This window comes from Loxodonta africana, chromosome 11 (genome assembly GCF_030014295.1).
Source record: "Loxodonta africana isolate mLoxAfr1 chromosome 11, mLoxAfr1.hap2, whole genome shotgun sequence".
In the NCBI taxonomy this organism is placed as follows: Eukaryota; Metazoa; Chordata; class Mammalia; order Proboscidea; family Elephantidae; genus Loxodonta; species Loxodonta africana.
Window position 1 is genome coordinate 50855559 of NC_087352.1, and position 12755 is coordinate 50868313.

The window sequence follows — 12755 nt, forward strand, 5'->3', positions numbered from 1 at the left end:
TGCATAGGGTATTTACTGGCTAGTTCCCAGAAGTAGATTGCCAGGACCTTCTTCCTAGTCTGTCTTGGTTTAGATGCTCTGCTGAAACCTGTTTACCATGGGTGACCTTGTTGGTATTTGAAATATGCAAGCACACACAAGCCACCACATATGACAAGCTGACAGATGAGTGGTGGATGTTTACGTAGTTAAGAAGTAGTAAAGTTGGCTTTTTCTCCGAGAAAACACCAAATGGCGGATGACGCCGGTGCAGCGGAAGGGCCCAGAGGCCCCGGGGGCCTGGAGGCCCCAGGGGCCCGGGGACGAGAACCCGTGGCGGTTTCTGCGGAGGCTTTGGCAGTGGCCTGCGGGGCCGGGGTCGCGGCTGGGGCCGGGGCCGAGCCCGGGGTCGCGGAGATCGCGGAGGCAAAGCCGAAGACAAAGAATGGCTTCCGGTTACCAAGCTGGGCCGCCTGGTCAAGGATATGAAGATCAAGTCCCTGGAGGAGATCTATCTCTTCTCCCTGCCCATCAAGGAGTCTGAGATCATTGACTTCTTCTTGGGGATGGCCCTAAAGGATGATGTTTTGAAAATCATGCCTGTGCAGAAGCAGACGCGTGCTGGCCAGCGGACCAGATTCAAGGCATTTGTTGCCATTGGGGACTACAACGGCCATGTTGGCCTAGGTGTGAAGTGTTCCAAGGAAGTGGCCACCGCCATCCGTGGGGCCATCATTCTGGCCAAGCTCTCCATTGTCCCTGTGCGGCGAGGCTGCTGGGGAAACAAGATCGGCAAGCCCCATACTGTTCCCTGAAAGGTGACTGGGCGCTGTGGTTCTGTGCTGGTGCGCCTCATCCCTGCACCCAGGGGCACTGGCATAGTCTCAGCCCCTGTGCCCAAGAAACTGTTGATGATGACTGGTATCGACGACTGCTACACCTCGGCCAGGGGCTGCACTGCCACCCTGGGCAACTTTGCTAAGGCCACCTTTGATGCTATCTCCAAGACCTACAGCTATCTCACCCCTGACCTCTGGAACAAGACTGCGTTCATCAAGTCTCCCTACCAGGAATTTACTGACGACCTGGTAAAGAATCACGCCAGAGTCTCCATGCAGAGGACCCAAGCTCCAGCTGTGACCACCTCATAGTGGTTTTTATACAAGAAAAATAAAGTGAATTAAGCCTGAAAAAAAAAAAAAAAGAAGTAGTAAAGTTGGTCTTTGAACTCAGGCAGGCTGACACCGAATCTTGCCACACCTATTGAGACAGCACAGGGGTGGTTAGCAGTCCTGCTGTCTGGAACCGAAGGCCAGCTCAGCTCTGCTGCTCTCTCCTCATGCAATCTCAGGCAGGTTTCTACACCTCCCTGAGCTGTGGCCTCCTCCTTGTGAATTGAAGCTAATAGGGCTCTGTTGCACAGGGCTGTTGAGGGAATTACAGGAAATAATGTCACATAACATGCTCAGCACAGTGCCTGGCACTTCATGTGTCCCATAAATGTTTGCTGTTCTTATTGTAACTGTATCCTACAATTACATGGGTATCTGTCTTTAACTCTCTAGTTTAAGGGCTATCCCTGCTGTTTCTTCCCATTGAGAATGGAAGGTCATTAGGTCAATCGTGTGAAGGGAATCTATTGGAGAAATCCTAACTCGTGAAACAGAGTGAGGTGTTGACTCCATGTGCTCACTGGCCTTGAAGGTCGAAAGTAAAGAGAAGTCATGCTCTTGTTTCTGGAGGGCTTCAGCATAGCTTGTTTCCAGGACTGGTATAGCTCCAGTCATCTGACCTCCCAACAGAGGGAATAGTGGGGAGTGGAGCTCAGAGTCCTAGTCTGGGAGCCCTGAGACCTGGATTTTCACAGAGTGAGTAGAATTTTCTTATAGCTGGTACTCAGAGTTCTTATTCATAAAATGGGAGAACAAAGCTAGGTATTTTCTGAGGTTCTTTCTGTTCCTGATGGATATAAATTGAGTTCTGCATCTTTCCCAAATGCCTGTTTCTTCTTTACATTTATCATGGGTTACATGCTTGGATTATGGGAAAGGAGTGGTGGGGTGGGAATACATAAGAAAATGAGGGCAGTAATGATAATGCAGATGGGTGGGTCTTGGCTAAGGCAGATGAGCAGAAAAAAAGAGAGAATGAAAAGCCAAAGAAAAAGGCCAAATATAAGAGATGTAAAGCAAAGACGAAAAGGCTTGGAAAAATTGACTACTTTTTATTTTATCAAAAATAGTGTAATACGATGCTTGTACTTGAACTTGACTGGGGATGCCTCGTATTTGCCTCATGAAAACTAAGATGCTACGGTGCTGGAGTTGTTTTAATCAAAAGAAATGCATATGACACAAACAGAGGTGAGAGAATTCTTCAACTGACTCAGTGTTCTTTGGAAATTCAATCCAATAATTTTAGTATGTTATTTTAAGAAGATGAATTTAAAGTAGAGTCAGGAACAAAGTTCTTAAGATCTATGTTTAATAAAACATAATAACTAATCCAGGAACAGACTAAATTTTAGATAAAAGTTATTATGTAACAGAGGTAGTATTTCAAATCGATGAGAAAATAATGTTTTCAGTAACTGACATTGGAACAATAGGCTAATTATTTGAAAAAAAAATTTACATTTCTAGCTCACATCTTTTACCCAAATTAAATTATGGCTGAATTAAAGAATTTCATTGTAAAAAAAAAAAAAATGAAAACATAAAATAACTGGACTAAAATTTAAGGGAATATTTTGTAATATTTGGATGGGAAAGACCTTTCTACTACACCTGATACCAAGGTCAGAAATCATAAAAAAGAAAGATTAATAGATTTGACCTTATAAAGTCAAAACAAAACTACAATACCAGAAACGAAATCTTTATATGACAAAAAATATCATTTAAAAGACAAAAAAAGGACATGATGGGAAATATATTTAAAACATACATGTCAAATGGACCTTTACCTTTAAATTATATTGAAGCCTGGCAAGTCAATAAGAAAGGCAAATGCTCCAAAAAGAAAGTGAGAAAAAAGGATACAATGGGAAATGTACACATTTTAGATTAAAAGTTCAAAATTAATCAAGAAATAAAATGTTAATATGTTATTTTGAAAAATGACTAGATCGTTCAAGATGAAAAAAAGATCAATTCTACTCTTGGTGAAGATGTCAGGAATAAAGGATCTCCTACTCTGTTGAGGGGGTAAGCTACGCAGTCACTCTGAATGATAATTAGGCAGGTACTCTTTCGTACATTCATTTACATTATGATTTTTTCTATGAAAATAATCAATACAGTGTGTAAAACATTGATAATCATTTTAATTGTAAGGAAAACAACCCAAATGAGTATCAGTAAAGATTTATTTAAACCAGTTACGTTATACCTGTGGAATGGAATACCATGTAGCCATTGCAATGATCAGGTAGATCTCTCTTTAAATTATGTGGGAAGGTGTCCACAATATACACGCTGATGTAAAAAGACAGATTTCACAGCAGTTTGTATAGATGGGAAGAATCAATTTTTATAGTAAAACATGTAAATTTATATATAAAAAGTATCAGATGACATATGCTAAAATATTAAAAATGATATATTTATGTGATAGATTATATTTCAACATTTTATAATTTTCTTAAATTATTCATGGGGCATGGACTACTTCTATAATAAAAATTAAATGTATTTCATTTGACATATAAATATATGAAGAAAATAATAGGTATTATCAAACATGGTTTAGTATTTTTTGTACATTATAGAATAAAATAGAAGATGAATGATTTGTTGGTAGTATGGTGTTGGAACTTAAAAAGGAATAGGAACTAATATTTTTTGAATACTGACTGTGTACTAGGCATTACTCTGATGCTTTTTATACATACTGAATTTAATCTTCACACCAACACCCTGCACTCACTCATTCATTTGTTCATTCACTCACTCACAATTCCAAGACCGTCTATTAAACATCACCTATGAGCCGTGCTCTGCACTATGAGATGCCTTATTATTCCTATTTAGGGAGAGTTAGGATTTAAACCCAGGTCTGCCCTGATACAAAATCTCTATCAGCACTGTCCAAAAGAAATTGAACACAATTAAAAAATTTTCTACTACTGTAGTAGTCACATTAAAAGAAAGTAAAAAGATAGAGGTCAAATTAATTGTAATAATGTATTTTATTTAACCTAATAAACCCGTTGGCATCGAGTGGCTTCTGACTCATAGCAGCCCTATAGGACAGAGTAAAACTGCCGCACAGGGCTCTCAGGGAGCTGCTCGTGGATTTGAACTGCCAGCCTTTTGGTCAGCAGCTGAACTCTTAACCACTGTACCACCAGGGCTCCATTTAACCCTAGTATATCTCATGTATTATTATTTCAACATTTACTCAATATAAAATGTTATTAAACATTCTTCTGTTTGTACTAAGACTTTAATATCTGATGTGTACTTTATATTTCCAGTACACTTCAGTTTGAAATAGCCACCTTTCAAGTGTTCAATAGCCACTCACCAGTAGCTCATGACTGCCATATTGCATCCCAGAACCCAGTGCCGTTGAGTCGATTCTGACTCATAGCGACCCTGTAGGGTCTATATTGTTTGCCCTACATTTTTTTCCCTCCCAGAATAAAAGTCAAGAAAACATTGTTCCAATTATTAAATAAATTACAAATTAGTTGAGAATATGAAAACATAAATATATAGAAGGGTTTGAATATCACTTTAGTTCATTTCAACAAGAGTGAAGTGATAGCAAATCAAATCTTTAATCATGGTGAGGATGGAGTAATTCATACTAAGCTCTTTAAGATGAGGAACTTGGAACTGAGCCTGAAAGGATAAAATAGAAGATTTACAGAGAGAAATGAAATTTAACAAGCAATGTATAAGAGTTGGCAAATAAATTAACATGACTGGGACAGAGAGCTAATATAAGAAAATAATAAGAGAGGAGACTAGGCAAGTAAAGGGAAGACAGTATGTTGAGGGTTTTGCATATTGGGCTGAGAAGCCTGGATTTAGATATGGTAGGTCAAGGAAGGAAACCCTGGTGGTGTAGTGGTTAAAAGCTACGGATGCTAACCAACGGGTTGGCAGTTGGAATCCACCAGGCGCTCCTTGGAAACCCCGTGGGGCAGTTCTACTCTGTCCTATAGGGTCACTATGAGTCAGAATCAACTCGATGGCAGTGGGGTTTTTTTTTTTTTTTTGGTTAAGGAAGAAATAGGAAATTCTTTAGGGGAGTGAAGATATTGTGGGAGAAGCAGAGAAGAGAGGTGAAGAGATTCTTGAGAAGAAAGTGAAAGACAGTAATAAAATATATCATCTTCTACTCCTATCTTCTGTAGATATGGGAGCTATTAGAGATGCGCTGTTCCATGCTGAAACAAATACAACATTGCAAAGGACATCACCAACCATCGTGGCTTCTCCAGCAATGTTAGGCAACAGCAAGAGACTGAAGAGTTCAATATACTAGAATTTAGGACTTTCATCTATTCCGAAATAGGGATGTACTAAGATTAGAACTTCTTTTTTTTCTTGTTAGAATTAGGCTCTATGAGGGCAGAGACTATGTCTTTTTTGCTTGTAGCCCTATGCCCAATTCCTTGTATAGCACTTGGCACTTGATAGGTACTCATAAAAATGATTTAAATGAATGAAGGAAAGTAGATACTCAGTAAAAAGTTCATGATTGACTGATGCCATTTCCTGTTAGACTAGGAGGGCTTGTCTAGGTTAAGGTTTTCCCAAGCAGACCCTGAGACAAGAATTTGAGTGAGAGTAGTTTATTTGAGAAATGATACCAGGAAGTCCTATAGAGGAGTGGGGGAGTGGGACAGGGAATGGAAGTAAGTCAATTCAGGATGAGTTGATGAGTAGATTTAGATGGTAGGCAACTGAGGCTCTTTCCCGTCAGTGAACTCTGGGAGACAGTGTAGCAAAACATGCATCAAAGCTCATTCTCCAAGGAGTTGAGGGAGCTGGGTATCTATCCTCAAAACCCTCATTCATCATTGGGTGAGAGCTGTTCACAGGGTCTGGAATTTCTGACCAGCCCCAAGTGCAGTCTGAGAGAAAACAGAGTTACAGGTGCTACAGCAGAAGAGTGTACCAGGTCTCAGAATGGTGAGTTGCTAAAGGGTGAGTAGGGCACCAGCAATGTTGGCTACAGGGTTTAAACTAGACCAGAGAGAATGAAGACTCAAACTCAGGGCTGCTTGCAATTTGATTTACTTCTGAACTAGCAAACAAGCAGTACAATGACACATGCAAGACTGAATTCAAGTGAGTGGATGTAGGGATGCAGGACCCTTCCTCCCTTCATCTCCCTAGTTTGTTGTAGGCATTCACTCAGAGGGGAGCGGTCTCTGTAGGCCCCATATAGTGAGTAGCTGGCAATGTGGGAGGAGCCCAGGGCTTCAGGCTATAAACATTTTATGTCATCACATGGAGGGATAAATTATGCCAGTCCCCAAGTCTTCACTCCACACTTATATTCTTAGGCATTTATTTTCTTGCTTTCTAATTTTTACTGAGTCGTTGAACCTGTAACATGTCTTGTTCTGGACTATTGTAAGATCAATTTTATAGATTAATTTACAGTCTATCTTAATCCTAAAATTGGTTAACAACGGATAGGAAAAACACAAGTAAGATGGCCTATAAAGGTATTAAAAATAAATAATCGAGAATATCAGAGAAAAGGGAAAATAAGAAAAGGAAAGAAATAAAAGAGGGGAGTTAGTATATAAAATCCATAGTCTGTTTATATTACACCTTGTATATTTGTGAGTTTTGAGTATGTTTTTTTGCTTCGAATGTCCTAGAATTGAAAGCAAAGAAGGGGCGTGAGCAATTAGAAGCAGAAAAATGGCCACTTAAAAGTGGTATAGTGTTTCTAAGGCTAAAAGCAAAACAAAACCCACGAAAGCACAAAACTAAAAGCAATTGATCAGAAGTACAGCATGTGACCTGAAAAAGAACACTCTGTGATATGTAAGATAACACCATCTTCAATAAATACAATCAATACAGAGGGAGCTTTGCTCCCTTGTTCCGTTGTTTTCTGTGACAATTCTATCTGTACTGTTAAAGTAAACTTCAGCATAATGCCAAAGCTAACTTTAATAAATACTGTTTTAGGATGCAAATCAATGCAACCCAAGTATGCAATTTTCTGATGGGTTGGTTTGAACTAACGGCAGAATTTAGACTATCCTTTTTTTTAGAGAAATTGATAGAGCATATGCTCTTCAGGCAATCTACAATGAATATGATTTCTCACAACCAAGCTTTTGATACAAATTGGACAATGAAGAATTCAAGGTAATATTTCCTGAAAAAATCTTGGGTGCAGTGAGTTTTTTTTTTTTTTTTTAATCTTGCCAGCTAAGGGCAGATACATGTGCTTTGGTAATCCCCCAAACCAAAGGACAGGGCAGATGTTCTCATAAGAAAATGAAGAAGTGTTACTAGGATATATGTTTAATAGATAACTCCCATCTCTCTATAAGGAAACCCCGGTGGCGTAGTGGTTAAGTGCTACGGCTACTAAGCAAGAGGTTGGCAGTTCGAATCTGCCAGGTGCTCCTTGGAAATTCTATGGTGCAGTTCTACCCTGTGCTATAGTGTTGCTATGAGTCGGAATCGACTCGACGGCAGTGGGTTTGGTTTTGGTTTTTATGATCTCTCTATAGAGAGATTTCTACCCTATTTGACTGCTAATATTTAAATAATTTCTATATTTATAGTCTATAGCTATAGCTGTATTTCACTCTTCTAACTGCAGCGTTTTTTTTTTTTTTGTTGTTGTTATTGTTTTTTTGATATTCTATTTAGAAGAAAAGTGCCCTGTAACCAGAAATGTTTATGGCATAAGCATTTCAATATCTTTTTAAAACCTGTGCAATGAATTGGCTTCACAGCCTGGCATTTTCAGACAATGTGTAAGCAAGTAGCCTCATTATTGATAAATATTTTAAAATACATGGTATTTACCCAGAGGGTCCCAATGGCTCAATGTGCCTCCTGCAGAAATGGCATGTAATAAAAAACTTTAGAATGAAATTTCAGAGGAAAAAAGGATACTGCACTTAAACAAAAATTCAATAAAAGAAATGTTAGACAATCCCCACAGCATTCCCACCCCGTTATGGATTAATTGCTTGGCACGTTTCCTTTTTTAATTCCAAGCTGCCTTTTTGTTAGCTGAGTAAACAAAGCATCTAGAATAAGTCAACTTCAGCCAATGCTGACAGCCCATTAACATCATGGCTGATAATAATGATAATCCCCATAGGCTCTGACAAGGTCCACACATGAGCAATATTTGACCAGCAGGGACCAATTTGAAAAAGAAGGGGGAAAAAAAAAAAGGCCTTTTCTCCCTTCCAATAAAAAACTGCAGTAAACGGGCAGAAATCGAAGGGCTTGTCTTCTGGCTAAGTCTAGACCTTGCCGCAGTTGATCCAGAGCCCTTTGTGAAGGGTGTTTATGGGCACAGCTTGCAATCAGTCCTGTGAGGCCCAGGCAAGAGCAGAGAAGCTCCTAATTCCTCAGTCCAGCAGTCTTTACTGGACTGCCAGACCAGTGGGTTTTAGGGCTAGAAAGCAATTGATTGCTACCTCACAAAATTGGTAGTACACTTGTTCACACCTCAAGGAAAACGTTTTCATTAGAGATCATTTTATTTACATAATGTTAATCCTTCCTCCTCCTCTCCTCCCTGCATTCTCTCTTAGTTCCTAAAGAGCAGAGGCCCTGCCTTGCATGTTATTTGCAGAAGTTGTATAGTGAATATTAAATCAAACTCAGTTACAAACAAGGGCTCAGGTTAGTTTAAACAAACAAACAAAAATCAGCAACCACACAGCACTAGCCTCACCCCTCAAACTACCTCCACCCTGGTCCCCCCTTCTCCCCTAAAAATAGAACTGTCAAAATGGATCAGCACTTAAATACCGGTTCTCACGTTTTGGCAGGGCTCTGCTGTGTATATTACTGTTCTCTATACACTCCGGCTTTTCACAAAGACGCCATGATGGAGGGATTCACGTAGGAGAATTCTCCTAAAGCACTGGGTAAACATCTCTCTAGAGGAATAAGGGAAGAAGAACCAACTGACGACCAGCTCAGAATCTCTTCAGCCTTCAAACTCTTGACACTCTACTCATGTATTTTAAAATGAAAACTTTGCCTGGATCTGTACTACAAAGAAACCAGGTTTATGCCTACATTTCATGACTGAGATGGCTGCCCACGTCTGTGAATGCTGATGACGCCTTAAACCAGTGGTAAATGTGGAGGCTGCTTTTCCTTCATTCTCCCTGGGTATCACATTTTTACTGAAATACTGAATTACATCCACATCTCATGTTTTACCCTCGGCAAAAAAAAGAGTGCTTCAAAATAAATGATTGGATTCTTCAAGCTGGAGGCACAGTAGAGATAAGTCAGCCTCATTCTTTAATTTAACACATAAGGAAACTGAGGCCCAAAGAGATTTTGTATCTGATTCAAGGTCATGCAGCTCCTTAAGCAGAACTTAAACAACTGCATTCTTATTATAGAGCCCATTTAAGGCAGTTAAGGATGGAAAAAAAACCCCATCTTTTGGGAAACACAGCTTACTGCCTATGGATACCAGGATTGTATGGAGTCTCTGAGTGATGCAAACAGTAATAAGCTCAGCTGCTAACCCAAAGGATGGTGGTTCAAGTCCACCCAGAGGGAATTTGGAAGAAAGGCCTGGTGATCTGATCCCAAAAATCAGCTGTTGAAAGCCCTATGGAGCACAGTGCTACTCTGACACACATGAGGTCACCATGAATCAGAGCTGACTAGACGACAGTTGTTTTTTGTTTTTTTCAACTATCTTGAGCTAAAGTTTAGGTTTAGGATAAACCTCTGGTTACTGCTGAAAAAATCATGTTGAAGATTTTATAATAACATAGTTCTACTTTCTGGACTAAGAGACGCTTTGGTGCACCTCTTTCCTTAGCAAATATTTGTTCAGCAACTGTTGTGGATAAGGTGCTGTGCCAGGTGCTAACAGAATATGTAACAACGCAAGCTACATAGCCTTGTTCCCAAGATAACAAGACAGCAGCTTGGATATAATGAAGTGAACCAGTTATATGACACAAATCAGAATGTGATTGCTGCCCCTATGATGATATAAAGTACTATAAGGTGTTTGAAGGAGGAAGAAGTAGTTTTTAATTGGGGAAAAGTAAGGAAAAATTTCTTAGAAGATGTGGCCTTTGACTGGGCATTGAATGAAGACCAGGATTTGACAGATGGTGTTGGGGAAAATACTTCCAGGAGGAGGAAACGGGAGGCGCAAAGGCATAAGTGTCGGGCACATTTGGGGAATAGAAAACGGTGATCGGATTAACACAGCAGAGGATGTGAGGAACTGTGGAGGGGGTGAGTCTGGAAAGCTAGGTGGGGTACTAGAAAGTGGAGGCTTTCCACTACAAAAAATAAGATACAGGCACAGGCCCTTTCCTTCTAAAGAATCCCAAGGAGTGCAATAATCCATCAAGTTCAATGTGTCTGTCTTCTTGTCCATCTCTAGGGTGAATCAACCATTTCGCTACTGTAGAACTAGGAGTGTTACTTAACAGCAGGTTGCAGGTTAAACAAAGCAGTTCAGGTAACTGGTGGATATTAGATGTCAGGATCCCCAGAACAGATCTAGCATGACACAAGAATCAATTTTTCAACCTCCTAATCAGAGGCTGGGGACAGGAGAGGAGAGTGTCATGGATTGAATTGTGTCACCCCAAAATATCTGTCAACTTGGCTAGGTCATGATTCCTTTGTATGATTGTATGATTGTCTTCTTCTGATGTGATTTCCCTATGTGTTAGAAATCCTACCACTATGATGTAATAAGATGGATTAAAGTCAGTTATATTGACGAGGTCTACAAGATTAGGTAGTGTCTTAAGCCAATCTCTTTTGAGATATAAAAGCGAGAAGCAAGCAGAGAGACACTGGGACCTCATACCACCAAGAAAGTAGTGCCAGGAGCAGAGTGCATCCTTTGGACCTGAGGTTCCTGCGCCGACATACTCCCAGACCAAGGGAAGACTGCTGCCAACAGAGAGAGAAAGCTTTCCCCTGGAGCCTACTGGACTGTGAGAGAATAAACTTCTCCTTGTTAAAGCCATCCACTTGTGGTATTTCTGTTATAGCAGCACTAGATGACTAAGACAGAGAGGTTTACCTTAAGATCTGGGATTGTTTCTTTCTTCACCATCAGTTCATTCATCATTCAGTGAACACAATTTAGTAAGCACTTTAAATGCACTAGGCAGTGTTCTAGGAACTGGGAGACAATGAATAAAAAAATAAAATAACATAGGTATGGCTCTTGGTACTGTGGAGCTTAAAATCTAGAGGGGAAAACAGTTTAAAAAGCCATAAATGTACAAACCTTCAAATGTACAAATGCCACATGTAAGGGGAATACAAAGCCACGTGGCGGATTTCGTGGCACACATGGTCCAAGTGATTCTGGGACAGCTTCAGGCTGAGACCCACAGGATAAGGAGGAACTAGCAATGCAGAGAAGAGTGGACAGAATTACTAAGGCAGAGGAAATATGAAGACTGAGAGAAGAGAACATGGGGCATTCAGAGAAATAAAAGAATCTGTTTGGCTGGAGTATCAAATACCAGGGAAGATGGGAGGAGGGGGTGAGATGAGGCTGAAGAAAGGTGGAAGCCAGGTCATGAAGCTCCTTATAAACCATGTTAAGAAATTTGGACTGAGTCACCTTCTTTCTACCCTTTTAATTTTCCTTTTTTTCGTGTCTTTCAACAATAATTCTAGGGTTTTAAGTTCAGAGCTAGAAATACACATCTAAGTAGTTTCAAGGAAAAGCTGTGGTAAGTACTGCTTGCAATTATTTAGAATTACACTAATACAGTAATACACAATACACGTGGCTTATGAGCAATTGAAACATGGTGAGTCCAAATTCAGATGTACAGGAAGTGAAAAGTATATTCTGGATTTCAAAATTTAGAATAGCAAAAAGGGAAAATATCTCATTAAAAGTTTTTCTATCAATTACATATTGAAATGATGATATTTTACATATTTTGGGTGAGAAAAAACACATTATTAAAATAAATTTTACCCTTTTTTTTTTTTTTCATTTCAATGTCTCTATTAGAAAACTTAAGAAGTCCAGGTGGTTAAGTGCTTGGCTACTAACTAAAAGGCTGGTGACTGGTTAGAATCCACTGGCCGCTCTGCAGGAGAAAGAGGTGGCAGTCTGCTTCTGTAAAGATTTACAGCCTAGGAAACCCTACAGGGCAGTTCTACTCTGTTCTATAGAGTGGTTATGAGCCGGAATCAACTCCATGGCAATGGGTTAGGTTTTTGTTATTAGAAAACTTAAAATGAAATATGTGGTTTGCATTTTATTTCTGTTGGGCAGTGCTGGTTTCAAATATGGCCGATACATTTTTATAGGGCAAGGCAAGTACATGTGATTAAACTCTACCAAAACATGTTTCTGAGACAAACCAAATTTGCTATTACAAGAGGCGCATCACTGGATTTAAATGAACGTCAATAATTTAGACAAGTGAGACTGGTGGTCAACTTTGCCTGATTGATGTAAAAGGAGTTTACTAAGCAAATGAACATCGACAACTGGTGTGACCAGCGGTTCTTGGTTTATTTAAGAGTAATAGTGTAACTATCATGTAGGAACATCCTTAAACTGGAACAACCAAT

The 12755-nt window shown here is 39.7% G+C and overlaps 1 pseudogene; it reads left to right on the forward strand.

The window, feature by feature from the left end:
- Positions 1–231: 231 nt before the first annotated feature.
- On the forward strand, positions 232–1186 carry LOC100657416 (small ribosomal subunit protein uS5-like; annotated as a pseudogene).
- The last annotated feature ends 11569 nt before the right edge of the window (positions 1187–12755 follow it).